The following is a 15539-nucleotide window of genomic DNA, read 5'->3' as shown; positions in this document are numbered from 1 at the left end:
ACTGTTCTACTCACTGACCAACATGAATAAACACCTGAATCCTGACTGAGAACATTGACCACAATGGTGTATTTTCATATCTTTATTTATTGTGCTCAGTATTATTTCCCCTTTGGGTATCTCTGCTTCATCAAAGGATAGTATAAGCAGATATCACTCAGTGAATAGAATTTAAGAATATAAGTAACTCTTCCCTTTGCCAAGATTTTTTGACAAGTTAAGGACTTTAGCAGAAATCATCTCTCTCTCTCAAAAAAAGCTGTCTGTAGCTTTTGTTTAATTTTTTTTTCTGCATAAATACAAAGTTCCAATGTAAAAATACGATGTTTTTTTTCTTGTTTCAAAACTTATTTTGTGAATTTTCTACATTTTTTCTAGGGTAGAAGAATGGTTCCAGATTTCTGCTTTCAAAGCCCTCAGTGATGTTTCTAATGATGTGGGCTAATAATGTGAAGTGACATGGTTGCACTAACGTCCTTGGCTCTTTGGTCCTATCTATTCCATAAAAAGTAACAACAAAACAAACAACTGTCCAGACTGGATTTTGGTGGATACACGGTCATTCAAGACTAAATTATTTTCTTTGTAATCCTGAGTCTATTCTAGTCTAGTCTAGCCTAGTCTAGTCTTGTAATAAAAGATTCTGTTCTTCCTGAAATATCTTGAAGCATGGCTTGGATGGGCATACTCTTCTCTGGGTAAAGAACTGGATGGATGGCCAGGCCAAAGACCTGTGGTGAATGGAATTAAATCCACTTGGCAGCCAGTCACGAGTGTTGTTCTCCAGGGTGCAGTATTGAGGCCAGTTCTGTTTAATCTCTTTATCAATGATCTGGATGAGGGGATTGATTTCACCCTCAGTAAGTTTGTCGGTGACCCCAAGTTGGGTGGGAGTGCTGGTGTGCTTGAGGGTAGGAAGGCTCTGTAGAGGGATCTGGACTGGCTGCACCAATGGGCTAATGCCAATTTTATGAGGATTAACAAGGCCAAGTGTCAGATCCTGCACTTGAGTCACAACAACCCCAGGCAGCGCTACAGGCTTGCAGAAAAGTGGCTGGAAAGCTGCCTGGAAGAAAAGAATCTGGAGGTGTTGATCAACAGCCAGCTGAACATGAGCCAGCAGGTGGCCAAAAAGACCAACAGCATCCTGGCTTGTATCAGAAATAGTGTGTCCAGCAGGACCAGGGGAGTGATTGTTCCCATGTACTCAGCACTGGTGAGGTCCCACCCTGAATACTGTGTTCAGTTTTGAGCCCCTCACTACAAGAAAGACATTGAGGTGCTGGAGAGAGTTCAGAGAAGGGCAACAAAGCTGGCGAGGAGTCTGGAGCACAAGTCTTATGAGGAGTGGTTGAGGGAACTGGGGCTGTTCTTCCTGGAGAAAAGGAGGCTGAGAGGAGACCTTATTGCTCTCCACAACTACCTGAAAGGAGGTTGTAGTTTGGAGGGTGTTGGTCTCTTCTTCCAAGTAACAAGTGATAGGATGAGAGGAAATGGCCCCTCAAGAACCAGGGAAGGTTCAGACTGGATATTAGAAAACATTTCTTCATGGAAAGTGTCGCGAAGCAGGGGAACAGGCTTCTCAGGGAAGTGGTTGAGGTATTTAAAAGATGTATTGATGAGGCTCTTCAGAACATGGTTTAGTGCTGGATTTAGGTTATGGTTGGACTCAATGATCTTAAGTGTCTCTTCCAACCAAAATGATTCTATGATTCTATGACAAGAGTAATTGGCCTCCAGTTGCTCTAGGGGAGGTTTAGATTGGATATTAGAAAAAACTTTGTCACCAAAAGGGTTGTCAGGCATTGGAACTGGGTTCCCAGGGAAGTGACCATGCCTAGAGGTGTAGATATGATGCTTAGGGACATGGTTTAGTGGTGGATTTGGGAGTGCTAGGTTAATGGTTGTGCTTGATGATCTTAAAGGCCTTTTCCCACCTAAACAATTCTGTTCTATGATTCTAAGGAGATTAAAAACAGTGGCATACCTTTGTGAATTATTGTGGTCAGTCACACAGTGGCCTGGATAATTTTTAAGATATACCTCAGACTTGCTGGGTTTTTTGATTTGGTTTGATTTTTTGATTTGGTTTGGCTTTAGTGCGAGCAATTCAGAATTGGTAATTTGTCACGGGGCCTTGGGAAGTTCCTCTTTCCAGTCTGTAAACTGGGGTAATATTAATCATGTTTCTCAGGAAAAGATTTTTTCCTAAAGACTTGAAAACATTTATTCAGACATGGCTATAGAACATGGCTTTATGTTAAACATTTTTGTTTAACACAGAGGATAAAGACATTTTAGTGGGATGTTGTCTGTATTTAAAATGCCTCTGTCAATAGGAATGTCCTTGGAATGAACACTGGGTAGTTAGTCCAGGGATACTCTAGAAATACAGGCATGGCACTACTGTTGGTATTATGCTGTCAGGAAAAGCAATCTTCATAAAACAGCATGGAGGTTTGATATCTTGGGTATGCATATAGAAGTAATCTTTAGCAAATGATAAGCCAAGGGTGTGATTTTCTTCCAGAATGACAAAATGAAATAAAAAGATGAGACAAAGAACACTGAAAAGGTGAGTGAATGTGGAGGGCTAGGATATTAGATGTATGAGAGGCTCTATGACTTTGCAATACAAAAGAAATTAAGGATGATTTCTGAAAAAATGAAAAATTAATAAATACTCAAGAGATAACAGTAGCTTGATCCATTAAGTGGGACTGTCTGTGGATATTTCAGTAGCAGGAACACATAAAAAGATGGAAAAAATATTAAAAAATAGAAAGCTGAATTTGAAGTATTTTATCCATGGTTGCAGTAAGATTAATTGGGCAACGGTCAATAATTATGGGAGTTTTAACTCCACTCCCTTTCAGTGCAAGAAAGTGGAAGGTATCATGAGTGTGTTCTACAACAGGGTACAAGAAGAAAACAACAGGGTACGAGAAGAAGATATTAGCTTGATTGTGAACTACCTATTTATTGATACCTTGAGTCCTGGAGGGACTTTTTACAGCCCTAAGTGAGGCCTCCAAGCTGTGTATGCAAAGCAAAGGAAACTTGGAAATGTGATCTTTGAAGAATAATAGGCTGGGTTGGAAGTTACCTAAACCACTCAATAAGAAACAGTAAAGGACAAAGGAAGATCTTAAATCCTTGCACATGGTGATATTCTAGGCACACAATACAAGACTGCTGAAAATTCAGAAATTTGAATCTGTGCTAAGGGTTAGCATACAAGATCTTTCAAAACAGTTCCTCAAATAATTGTAATTCAGAATTTTTGTGGATCTAGACAGAAAATAGAAGCAGCTTTGAAAGTTCTTGACTCAGGAGGGCTAATGACTCAAAGAATCATTGTTACCACTGAGTACCAGTTAGATCTGCCTCTGACCCCATGTCCTACTCCCACAACATCACAGGAGGGTGCAGTGTCTTATTTTATCCAAACCTAAAGAAATATGAAAAGTCAGTGCATCTTGAAAAAATAGGCAGAGGTTTGCATCTAAACATACCTAATATGTAGAGAGATAACATTTATTTGAAGCAGGACTTCTACAAATGCAAATGATATGAATTTTCATAGCTAGTAACTCAGTTTTATAGAGACATAAGCTAGAGAAAAATGTAACAGAAAAGTTAATGGAAGTATTTAATAAAGGACAATGAGCATGCCCCATAAATCTAAGCAAGAACAAACATTAGAGAAATGTATGCAGCAGCTCACTCAGTACAGGAAGGATTCCTTAACTGCAGGACATTTAACATAATGCTGTTATGCATAAAATGGCCCATACACATCCTAACAAATCACCAATGAGTTTATTTTAACTTTTATTGTAAGACAATTTTGAAAACTTTGGTAGGTTTTGCAAGGGTTCTGGGAGCCTAAGGTTTTAGATTCACATGTATCAGGATGGGAGGCATCTGATGGCTCTTTGTAAAGTAAAATATCAGCAGTGGGAAAAGGTCATTTGTGAAGTCCAGCTATTTGTGAAGTCCAGCTATTTATTAAGTCCACCCTTGTATTTCTTTCACACATGGAGGAGGTCTTTATAACTCTTGTTGTGTTCTCTGTGCAAAGATGTATTCTGCCTTCCTTGCAAAGGAGAAGAGGGAAGTGGCAGAGGGAGTGAAGAATTGAAGCCCATGTGGTTTCCTAGAAGAATTTTCACTGACAACTTTGAAAACTGACAATGGAAGCATAAGGCTCCTATGACAACCTTTTGCAATTTCAGGATACCTGTGGTGTGAGGAAGGAGAACTTGATCACCAAAAAAACATAGCCAGACAATGTGCTGCTAGTCATTTTGCTCATGTACTTCTATAACGAAGCTTCTAAGATCAGAACCTGATTGAAAGCCAAGGCAGATTCCTGGTTTTTTCCCTTGGGTCAGAAACAGTTGCCAAAATGATGATTTGTACATGGCACTATTTCATCTGGAAGTATCTTATTTTGTAGCTGAGCCACTGCCTGTTGCTTCATAAAGTTTTGTGGGAGACCATTATAGGGTCTTTGTAAAAAGTACAGTAACCTACAGTAACCTATTTTACTACATGAGGGCTTCATTCATTTTATTTTTCCTTCATCTTTGAAATGAGCAGCACTCCTGTTGACATATTAGGGAAAGCTTTGTCACCGAAAGGGTTGTCAGGTATGGGAACGGGCTTTCCAGACAAATGGTTGAGTCACCATCCCTGGAGGTATTTAAAAGGTGTGTGGATGTGATGCTTGGGGACATGGTTTAGTGGTGGATTTGGCAGTGCTAGGTAACAGTTGTGCTTGATGATCTCAGAGGTTTTTTCCAACCTAAACGATTCTATGATTCTGTAGTGCATTATATAGCTGTTAAACGAAAGAAATACAGTTAGGTAAATAGTAGTATAGGACTGCTGTAAGAGAACAGTTAAGTCCTTCCTTTAAGATTTTACAAAGGAGTTAGATATCACTATAGCTCTGATACTGCTGGAAACTCCATGTATGTCAATTGCTATTCCTATGTAAAGTCTCATAGACTTCAGAGAAAAGCAAGGAAAAGAGGTCTGTAGTGACCTCAAGACTTCACTGAGTCTCTCCCTTGCCTCAAAGCAGAAGCAACCACACTTTAAACAGACAGATTTTTTCTAACCTGCTCTTGAAAACTGCCAGTGGTAGAGGTTCTGTAATCTGCATGGACAATCCGTTCCAGAATTTAGTAACCCCTATGTGGCAGTTGCACATCCCCTGATGAGATCGAGCCTTCAATAGGGTAGTTGATGGCTCTTTAGCACCTTTTGGCCCCACGGTGCTTGTCCCCACCTACACACCTAGGGTGGTGCTGACAGTCACATCCTCCCCACACTGGGGGCAGGGTGACTTCACCTCCACCCAGCTCGGGGGCAGGAGGGGTGGGAGCCTCAGTGAATTGACAGTGTCCTCAACAAAAGAGAGGTGCCCAGAAAAGCTGAGAAAATTCTAGACTATGTTGTAAGGATCACAGCCAGATCTGACCAGGCTATAAAAGGGGTCCCCACCAAAAACCCCCTTTGAGTGGTCCTCTCGGAGCAGCGGGTCTGTGAACTGGAGCCCTCCCCTTAGGCTAGGATGCCATCTAAGGAGACTTCCTGGGATTAAGTGTGCCTCACCTCCTCATTTTGGGTGAGTGATTGTTCTTGTTTGCTGCATATATCCTTGAGTGAGCCCTTGTCTAACCCCGGCAAGTGATTTTTTCTTCTGAGTACCTTTCAGTGAGAGGTGTCTACTTTTGTTTCCTGTGAGTGTATGAGTGCACGCTGTGGATCTTCATTATTCTTATGTAGTCACACCCCAAGGATCTCAACTGATATCCTAATTTGTATTTTATGTTGTCAGAGTGCTAAATTGTATAAGCCCTGGTTCTAATAGGTTTATTTGCTACACTTTTCCAACTAGAATAAAGTCTGAATAGGAACTTACCATCTGCCTAAAACTGACTTTAGAGTGCCTCCTTGCTATCATGAAACCTATCACTTTTTCTTTCCTCACTGCATACAAACTGGAAGTCATGCTTTTCCTTTTTTGCAGCAGTTTCTATAGTTTCTCTCCGTTCTACCATTTAAAAGTAAATGCACACAGTCATTTAAATCTTTCATCTCAGACCACCATTTTGTTTGGGAAATGGTGAATATGGCCTTCTTATTTTTCTTCCTCTGGATTTCCTTCAAATGACCCATCAAGGAGGCCTTGGGCTCTTTGTGGTGGATTCTCATGGTCTGCTTGTGGCCCAACAGAATGGGCACTGAGCTCAGAGTAGATCAACTCTTCCAGGTCTTCTCTGCAAAGATATTGATTTTTATAGAAGTGGATGTTTAGAACTATTAATCATCCTTTATGATAATGTCCTGTGCAATTCAGATCTTCCTATGAACACCCTGGTGGGGGGAGGAGGAGAAAGAAAAATCAGATCAAATTAGGATGAGGTCTTCGTTTAAGCAGACATATAAAGAACATTTTGGAAGCATAGTGAGTTCATGTGGTAGTGAGTAGGTTTAAATCAGAGTTATTAATGAAAAAGTGATCCTCTGGATTGTTTCTTTACAACATTGTAATATTTTACAGCTAGGAGAAAGAATTTGTTATAAGATGCATCGAAAGATTTGATTTAAACTGTAAAGAAAGGTAAAAAATAAGTTATTCTATGAAGGTTAATTAACCACACTCAACATTTTTGGTTTAATCATGGTATCATTAGAGATTTCTTCTCAGTCAGCTAGATATTGATGCTTGTTGTGAATATTTGATGTACTTTAGTAATCTGAGTACAGATGTGAATATGCAATTCATTGTTAAATAGCAGTTTTCATGTTGCAAGTTATTTATTTAATATGCAAGAAACATCCTGAAATTTCGGTTCTAACGTATACTTCAGCACTGTTTGGTGATTTTTTAAATTTTTTTTTATTTGCTAGTAGTTGCCATATCCTTAAAGTTAACATGTAAGTATCTGAATACCTATGGCCAATGTTTCAGAACAGCAAGCATGGAGACAGTGACTGATATGACTGAAGGACATTTGGTCCTCAACACATGTAATTATACCAGGGTACAACATGGATCTGAATGAGGTTCAAAGCTTATATGTTTCCTTATGTTACTCTTTAGAACATGAAATTAAAGGGAATGATCAAAGTGTTGATGAGCTGGAAATTTGTTGATATTATGTCGAACATTTATTTTTTAATGAAGGAGTTGGATTTTCTAGGGATCTAAAATGGTACATGTTGTAGGAAAATAGGAAATTAGGATTTTAGGCCTATATCAGTGTTATAGGCTGTGCTGCTAAAGCTGAAAGTCTCAGCTTGTCCCCTGTACAGTCCTTACCCAGAACCACGAGCGTGGTTGCCTTATGCTTGCTTTGTACCTTTAGTTAAGACATTGATAAATGCTATTCTTAGGGTTGCTGATTTCTATGCTAGACTGATGAACTATGGATAACAAATGAGACAGGTTAAACTTCTAAAGGAGCTAGCCCTGCGACCTGATGACCTGTCGTTCGGTACTTGCCAAGAAAGAAGTGGAACCCGCAGACCACTGGAACGGAAGGAACCTGAGGATATCGACAGTGATAGATATCGACAGTGATAGACAGTGATAAATTTTGCTTAGTTGCATAATACCTGTTAGAACCCTATATAATGACTAGTTATACTGCTGTATGATTGTCACTCTCTGAGGAGGTGACCCAACGCTGCTGTTCCTGTGAATCTTCTACAATAAATACTGCTCAGAGTAACCCACAAGAGTTCGAGTCTCTACCCAGTGCCTACCTACGACCTTGCCTGACAACAATGAATTTGTCCTTGTGTCTTCAATTTGAGCATATTCTAAAACTGATAGGTTTTGATTCAAAATATCCAACTAAGATAGGGCAGTCAGTTCTTCTGAACACTTTCAATAGAAAAAGTTTATTTATTTTCACTGCTTAAGATGAACTCATATCCTGTCACCACTCTTGGTCTAGTGCTAGGCTTTCAGACAAATTACACATCTACTGAGTTAAGCTTTCCTCTTTGGGAAAAAAGACGAGATTTTAAAAGAGAAAATATGCAGTGCATTTTTATTCTGGTCATAAATTGAAATGCCTTTGTTTTGTCCTTTTATTTTTTTTCTTTTTTTTTTTTCCCCCCTCTGTATTATAAAGAATCATATGCTCATTTTCTTGCCAAAAGCAGCATTATGTGCAGTGGACTAATCTGTTTTTTAAAATTGCGTCGTTATCCCCATCCTGCTTTAGAAACTGTATGAACATTAAAGCTTTTATTATTTCCATTAGCAGAACTCAGATCATGTACTTCAGAAAAACAATTAGTCACTGAGACTGGCTAACAGTTATACAGGTGATTGTCACTGCAATGTGTGTGTAAGAAGTTAATTTAGCTCTTGACAATGAATATCTTTGACAATGAAGGAATCCTTGTGCCCACCCAATGTATTTTCTACAGTGATGTAGGAAAATTTTATATAAGCAAAATACTTTCTCATTTTACCTAAGTCAATAGACATATTTGCAAGTGTATGTTATTTAGCAATCCAGATTAAACACATTGGAATGACCCAGCATTTTCTATGCAATGATCTTTTAATAAGACATCAAAAAAAAAAACCCAAACCAAAACAGCTTTCCATATTATAGTTCTTCAGACGAATTCATAATCCTTTGAGAAATAAATGATGCTGCAAATCTATTCTGAATGTAAACATTTTCCTTATAACCAAGCTGTCTTGGTGCATGTAGACAGAAGCCAGTTTGCAAGTAAACATGTAAGTAGGGAGAAATATAGGAAGGAGCAAACTGGGTTATGATATCCCGTTGTTGGTTATCTGAGGTGACCATATTATATGTCTTTCCATAAAGTCACTTCCCACAAATTATTCATAAAACTTGATCTTAAAATCGCTGTTTGTTCCTATCCACTATATCTATGGCAAAATGTATTTCAGTACCTCACTTTTATGATGCACAGAAATTTTTCTCTGGCTGCCAGTCTAAATGCAATGAACACATATTATTGATATTCCCAGAAATGGCCCAACATGAGGGTTTTGAATCCTCAACGATCCTGGACACGCTGTGTGTATCTGGCTGTGTATCTGTCTGGGCTGGCAGTAGTGTCATAACACCATGAGCGAAGTATCTTTCCATATTGCAAAGACCAAAAAAGGGTTGACAGTCTGCTTGTTTGTTTGTCTGTCTCATATTACTTGTTTGTCTGACATCTATGCACATCTACAGGACTATCAAAGTTCAGGAAGGACAGATGTGTATGTATTTCCAGTTTTTATTGAGGACCAGTCCCTGCCATAAGCTTCCTCTGAGACAAACTGGATCTGAGCAAACAACCCTACTGCACACTATTGCTTTAATAGCATGATTTAGCCCTCAAGTATTTACTAAAAGAGAAATTTCTGAGTTTAAACAGTAATTGATAAAATATATCAATAACTAAATTCAGCAACAAACCTTATGTTGCTGTAGGAGTTTTAACTTGTGGATTGCCTGAATTATACCTTCAAAAATTCATTGTACTGTTTGTCTAGTAATTTGTCTTTTATTTTGTGAATAGCTGTGAAATTAACATTTTTGGGTATTGAAAGAGGTCTTCGTGTGTATTTTTGTGGTGTATCTGCATGGCTGTCTTTTTACCCCAAATGTCTGCTCAGTTATCTTTGCAGTGTTTATATATTTCTCTTCATTATTAGTATTTGAAAATTTTTCAGCATTAACTTTAAAATGGAATTATAGGTCATTTATCTTTGAATGCACACTGAGAGGTAATAAATTGTAGCATCACTTTATTGATGGTGTTTTGAAAGTCTTCCAGAAAAACTCTTGGCCTTGTTCTGCATTTCATTCTCATTGGATTGATTTATGCTAAAAATATTTCCTTGGGTTCCACAAAAGCTGCACTTTAGTGGTTGGCTTCTTATTATACTATCCTTCATTGGCAGTAACTATGAAAAAAAGGAATGTTGCTCATGGAAACACTACAGCCATTAGCACAATTTAATTATTCAGATAAGTACAATGGAGCCATTAATAAGACACTGCAAGGACACTGCAAGGATGTCACACACCACCCCCAAAACAGGAACATTCAGTTAGATTCCCATGCAGATTTTGTTTGTGATAAGAAAGAAAAATATTGAACACAGCAACTGCTTAGTTACAAAGAAAAAGTGATTTCCAATTAAGACAGTCAATCCAAATTGTGAAACAGGGTAACATAGTAAACCATTTTATTCTTGAATTATTTTCTATGTAACTTCTATTAATCCCATAACAGAAAAATTTCCAGAGGCAAGACAGACCTTTATTAGTATCAGGGTAAGGTTTCCTGCTTTAGAGATGAATAAGAATGAACCCTCTCTCTCTCAAAAAAAAGAGAATTAAAATAGTCAATATGTCAAAGCAAATGTACTCAGGGTAGCTGCAAATGCTTGATTAGAATAACAGTGCTATTGTATTTAAAAACTCACAGACATCTTTGGGGAGATGAACCTGTGTCAGTTGTGAAAAGAAGCAAAATTGTTAAATATTTTCAAGTATTTAATGAAACCTCTCAACTGAAACAGGCTTGTTAAATTATTTATTGAAAATCTAATTAGTAAGTATAGCTCTTAGAACTTGCATTTACAATTTCTGAAGTGACTCACATATATCTCTTACAACAGGATATCATAAGATTTCCAAAGATGCAGAAATTTTTAGGAGGTATTAAAGCAGGGATTTAATCTGTCCATGTAATAACAACTGCATAATTTTCCTCTCATTTACATGATCGGGAATGCAATAAATTTTGTATGTCAAAAGACAAAAAAAAAATCTAATTTCTCCTGTTCCATGAAAGCTCAAGCTTTTGCAATTCATGAAGGACAAAGCACCTCCAAGAAACCAGTCCTTGGCACCACTGACAGGATTTCCTTCCTGTTTACCAACATTTTGACATAAAGTAGCATTTCCCTGACTGTAATTTGCTGGCAGACGTTTATTTCTTTCTGAAAGCATGAATTCATGCAGACAAATATGTCAATGGATGGCTTTTACTGGTGATGAAGTTGGTCTTCTAAAAGGTACTGTGGTGTGCACAATGCCAGTAAAGGGGGCAAGTAAAATACCTGGGACCACCTAGTATTGTTTGGTAGAGGATTAGCACTGGGCCTAAAAAAGGTTATTTTCCTCATGAAAACTGGACTTCACATGTTGCCTTTTCCAGTCCCTTTTCTTACTTCCTGGGGAAAAAAGTCTTTGTGTGTATGTGCATGTCAAACAGAGAGACAAAAGGAGGAAAAAGGTATAAACAGTAAAAATTAGTTGGAAGAAAGACACTTGTCAGAAGTGAGTTCTGGGAAATAATCTGAAAAAAAAAAAAAAAGCGTAAGTGGTCAATAGAAAGTTTTTTCTGTATTCTGGTAGATGCATCATCTGAGCCATTAATTACCAGTGAGAGAACGAGACAATAGAAAGAGCATAATGACTGATGACGATTAAAGCACTCAGTCACAGTCAAGCATCATTAACACTGGCAGGTTACTCTTTCAAGAAACTATTGAATTTCTAAGGTATCTGGAGAGGCAGCCATATTATTTACAAAAGAGTTGGTTTTTTTTTTTTTCCATTAGGAGTTCACACACAATGACAACACCATAATGTCCTCCCTTAGTAAATTTCATGTTTCACAGCGAACTTTCTTTGAAAAATGAAATACATAATGGAAGAAAATAAAACCCTCTAACAATCTGAACTGTTTTTTTTTCCCACAGCTACTGGAAGCCCTGTCACCAGACCAGATTAAAATATTGTAAGTAAAGATTCAGCAATTTAATTAGTTGTATCTCTCAAAGACTGTAAACCCAAGAGTTTTGAAACATAACCTCCATTGGAGCTGTGAAGGGGAGATCCAAGCTGGGGACTCAAGTCTCCATGGTCCCTCAGGGGGACCCGGAGGTCTGGGGAAAGTGCTGAGAACATGCTGCAGCATTTTGAATTTGGGCAGCATCTGCAAAAGGTCATTTTGAAGGGCAGGTAGGTGGGAGTAAAAACAAGGAATGGCCCTATGGCCCTTGTCTTCACAGATCGTTTAACGTAGGTGTCCTTAGGTGTCTTCAGCATTACTAAATAGGGGCTGGGATACCTAATGGAGGATGGATGGAAATGGAAAATAGTTCGAAGTCCTCCAGCACCTTACTCCTTTTTGTGCTTGCATGTAGCTTTTCACAGCCTGTCCTCCCACTGCTCACTTGGGAGAGGAGCAGAGGAAATGTCCACGTTGCTGGAGCCCACCCCTGTGTGTGGCTGGATTTAGGTGGGAAGGGAGCACGTGCCACTGCGTTACAGAAACACAGAGAGAACAAGTAAGAGAAGCTCCTGCAGTACTTAGAGGAAATATAACTGTCAGAATCTAGAAATGGGCTTTTCGTGGAGAATAAATACAGTTTTAAAAAGCCCGATTTGAAAAGATTAATAGGGTTAAGATGTGCTCTCTGCATACTGGTGCCAATGTGCTGTGTTAGAGATCGCCTTTGTTTTTATTCCCCTGTTGTTAGATATTGCAGGTGTTCCCTTATTCTGTATTTTCATATCCTCTCTTTAATATCATTTATCTGTTTTTCTCTCTCTCTCTCTTTTTTTTTTTTTTTTTTTTTTTAATATATATATATATTAGTCCCAGGAAACTCATTAACTGTCCTGCTGGTTGAATATTTCCTCCTTGCTTCAGAAAGATAGTTTTCAATATTTTGTGCAAAGATTAAAACGTTCAGTCAAAGTGCTTGCCTTTCTCGTATTTATTGAAGGACAGTATTTATGTTGCCTGTACTGTGCTGGTAGTTTTTTCCCAGAAATACATCTTCCATTTGGGAAATCCTAAACTCTAATACAATAAATATAATAAGAGCCACCACAAAACATGAATAAGACAGACAAATACCAAGCAAGGGAAAACTATAAGAAGCTAGGTATTGTTTTTATCTTATGGAGACAGGTTGTGCTTATTAACAGCTTATAAATCCCATTGAGAGCTCATTGTGCCCAGGTAGGTACAGTGTAGCTCTCTTTCCATTCTCTCCAAAAATGCAGTAAACCAGATAGTAAAGAATCCATCCTTCCACATGCTGAGGAAATGTAAGCAAGAAAGCAAGATGGCTGATGATTATTAGCAATTGTATTCCCATTTAAGAATTCAAGAGGCTCTCTGAGGCTTTGAACCTGTGTCAAATGTGAAAGGAAAGGGTTTTGTGAAATAATTTCATCCCTATAACGAAATTGCTGACATGAAATCTCCCAGTTGCTGAATTATTTAGAGGAGGAAAAAGTAGTAAGTAAATTTGTCTCTCAGAATTTGCTTTACCTTTCCTAAAATAATTGCTTCTGTGTTTCCTGCTTGCTTATTTCTCTCTTGAGGCTTTTTACATCTACAAATTCCAGGTAGACTTTCACTCAGTATAGACTTTTAACAGTTTCTTTTATGAAGTAAATCATACAGTAGGAAATAAGGAAGATTGCCAACTGATTAAACTTGGGATGCAATGCCCAGTTGCAGCAACCATGGAATCTTTTTTGGCATGTATGTTTTAGATGAAGGACACCTGCAAAGATTTCTCATATTGACCAGTGTGGGTGTCTCAGCCAAAGTTTCTCCTCCCTCTCCCTCTCCCTCTCCCTCTCCCTCTCCCTCTCCCTCTCCCTCTCCCTCTCCCTCTCCCTCTCCCTCTCCCTCTCCCTCTCCCTCTCCCTCTCCCTCTCCCTCTCCCTCTCCCTCTCCCTCTCCTCTCCTCTTCACCTCAAGCATTATTTACTCATCTTAATTGTCTGCTGGTTGTTATTCCATTAGTGTAAAGTGCGATTGTGCATGTAACTCATAGGTTGTTATTTTTTCTGTAGAATTTTCAATAGAACTACAACAAATAATGACCAATAAACACTTCTGGAAACATAATGAGGATACAGCTGTTTAAATGGGTCTGAGTATTCACAAAATGAAAGTTAACTCCTGGCAGAATTCTGGGAGCAAGGGAGATTTCACTTGACATGACTCCAAGTATTCAAGAGGAAACAATGCACTGTCATGGAAGATTTTAAAACATCAATGAGCAAGCAGTTGTCCTTTCTGATAAGTTAGATATTATAGCGGTATTAATTATAACAGTAAAAATGGTTCATAATACACATCTCATAACATATACCTGATTTTACAATGATGTTCAGTAAAGCCGACTAAATAGTATAGCCCTAGACCAATCAGAACATACAGGATTAATAAAGTGGACAACACATTTTCACTTGCTTAAATTACTCCTTTTTTGAATAGTTTGAGAGCAGGATTGTCAGTTTTGGTCTTTGCATGACTTTTTATGTCTCAGACCTGAAGTTATTATTTTGTTTTCAGAAGGAAACCTCAAATCATGCTAAGTTTAGTATGAAAAACCTCAAGGTTACTTGCTTTAAATGAGATATCACAAGATTAATGTAAATGTTTTAAAACCAGTCCTGGAGGAATTAAAAGCACAACATCTACCTTGTACCAATCTGTCTTGCTCTTCTTTAGTATACCCATTTTTTTTCCTTTTTTAATGTGCATTGTTGATAAAAGCTGTTCCATATGATTGCAGCATGGGATAATCTTGCAGAAATGTTGCAGGAACTGAAATAAGTAGGCTTCATCTGTCAGTGACAGTGGAGACCCACACCCCCATTTTGTTTCTGAGACAGATAGTAATGACACTTTAATAATGCTGGAGTCCATGATTAAGCTTTTTATTTTGCAGGATACTTATAAAGCCATGCTGTAACTTTTATTCAGAGATGAAAAATTCATGGCTTAAAATATCTGACAAGTTGCTGGTTCAGTTGCTACTTCAGAGCTGATACCACAAAGACTTATGCATGTACACAGGTTTAAATGTAAGCATGGCCATGCTGGTTTCAAAAGGAGTATTATAAGGATTAGAGATGCACATTTATTTAGTGTGAAGAAAAGACCGAGGGGATTTTGTTTCCCCTCTTCAAGCACCTTCCCATACCTATTTTTTAGATAAAGCTAGCACTGATGAGGAAAGAAAAGGCAAACAAAAAAACCCACACTTTTATTATTATAGATATTCTCTTTAAACTGAGAAAAGAATGGGGTATAGAGAAGCATTCTGAAGAGGAGGCCACAGTGGAGTAAAAGATTCCCCTAGGAGCAGGCTGAAAATGCTGTTTTAAACAAATATTTATGCTTTCAAGAAATATTTCTTCTTTGTCCTGTGGAATTAAAGACAGTTATCTGAGTGCATGCCTTTAATTCTCATATTTTAGGTGAGAGCCATTTATTAATTCTGGAAAGTCCTTAATATTTAAATTAATCTAGAGGACTTTTTTGGAACTGGGACAATCAGAAGGCATTTATTTTCTTCCTCAGGTTGAATTGGAAGTGATAATTTATGGAAATCAAGTTTAAATTGCTACAGTTTTTTCTACTGTTATTTAGCTCTCATGTAGTGAACGTGAGCGAGAGTGTTTCTGAACTGTTTCTTAATGTTA

The 15539-nt window shown here is 38.0% G+C and overlaps 1 long non-coding RNA gene across 2 annotated transcripts in view; it reads left to right on the top strand.

The window, feature by feature from the left end:
- The window catches only part of LOC135578660 (uncharacterized), a 167852-nt gene that overhangs the window by 90832 nt on the left and 61481 nt on the right, over positions 1-15539 (top strand). Inside the window, exons 3-4 of one of the 2 annotated variants that reach the window (XR_010470637.1) lie at positions 11780-11817; positions 12682-13639. This is a non-coding gene — a long non-coding RNA (uncharacterized LOC135578660). Of the gene's footprint in view, positions 1-11779; positions 11818-12681; positions 13640-15539 lie in introns of those variants that run through there. The other variant, XR_010470635.1, reaches the window with a different exon arrangement.

This window comes from Columba livia, chromosome 2 (assembly GCF_036013475.1).
Source record: "Columba livia isolate bColLiv1 breed racing homer chromosome 2, bColLiv1.pat.W.v2, whole genome shotgun sequence".
Classification (NCBI taxonomy): Eukaryota; Metazoa; Chordata; class Aves; order Columbiformes; family Columbidae; genus Columba; species Columba livia.
This window is presented reverse-complemented; position numbering and strand designations above follow the sequence as displayed.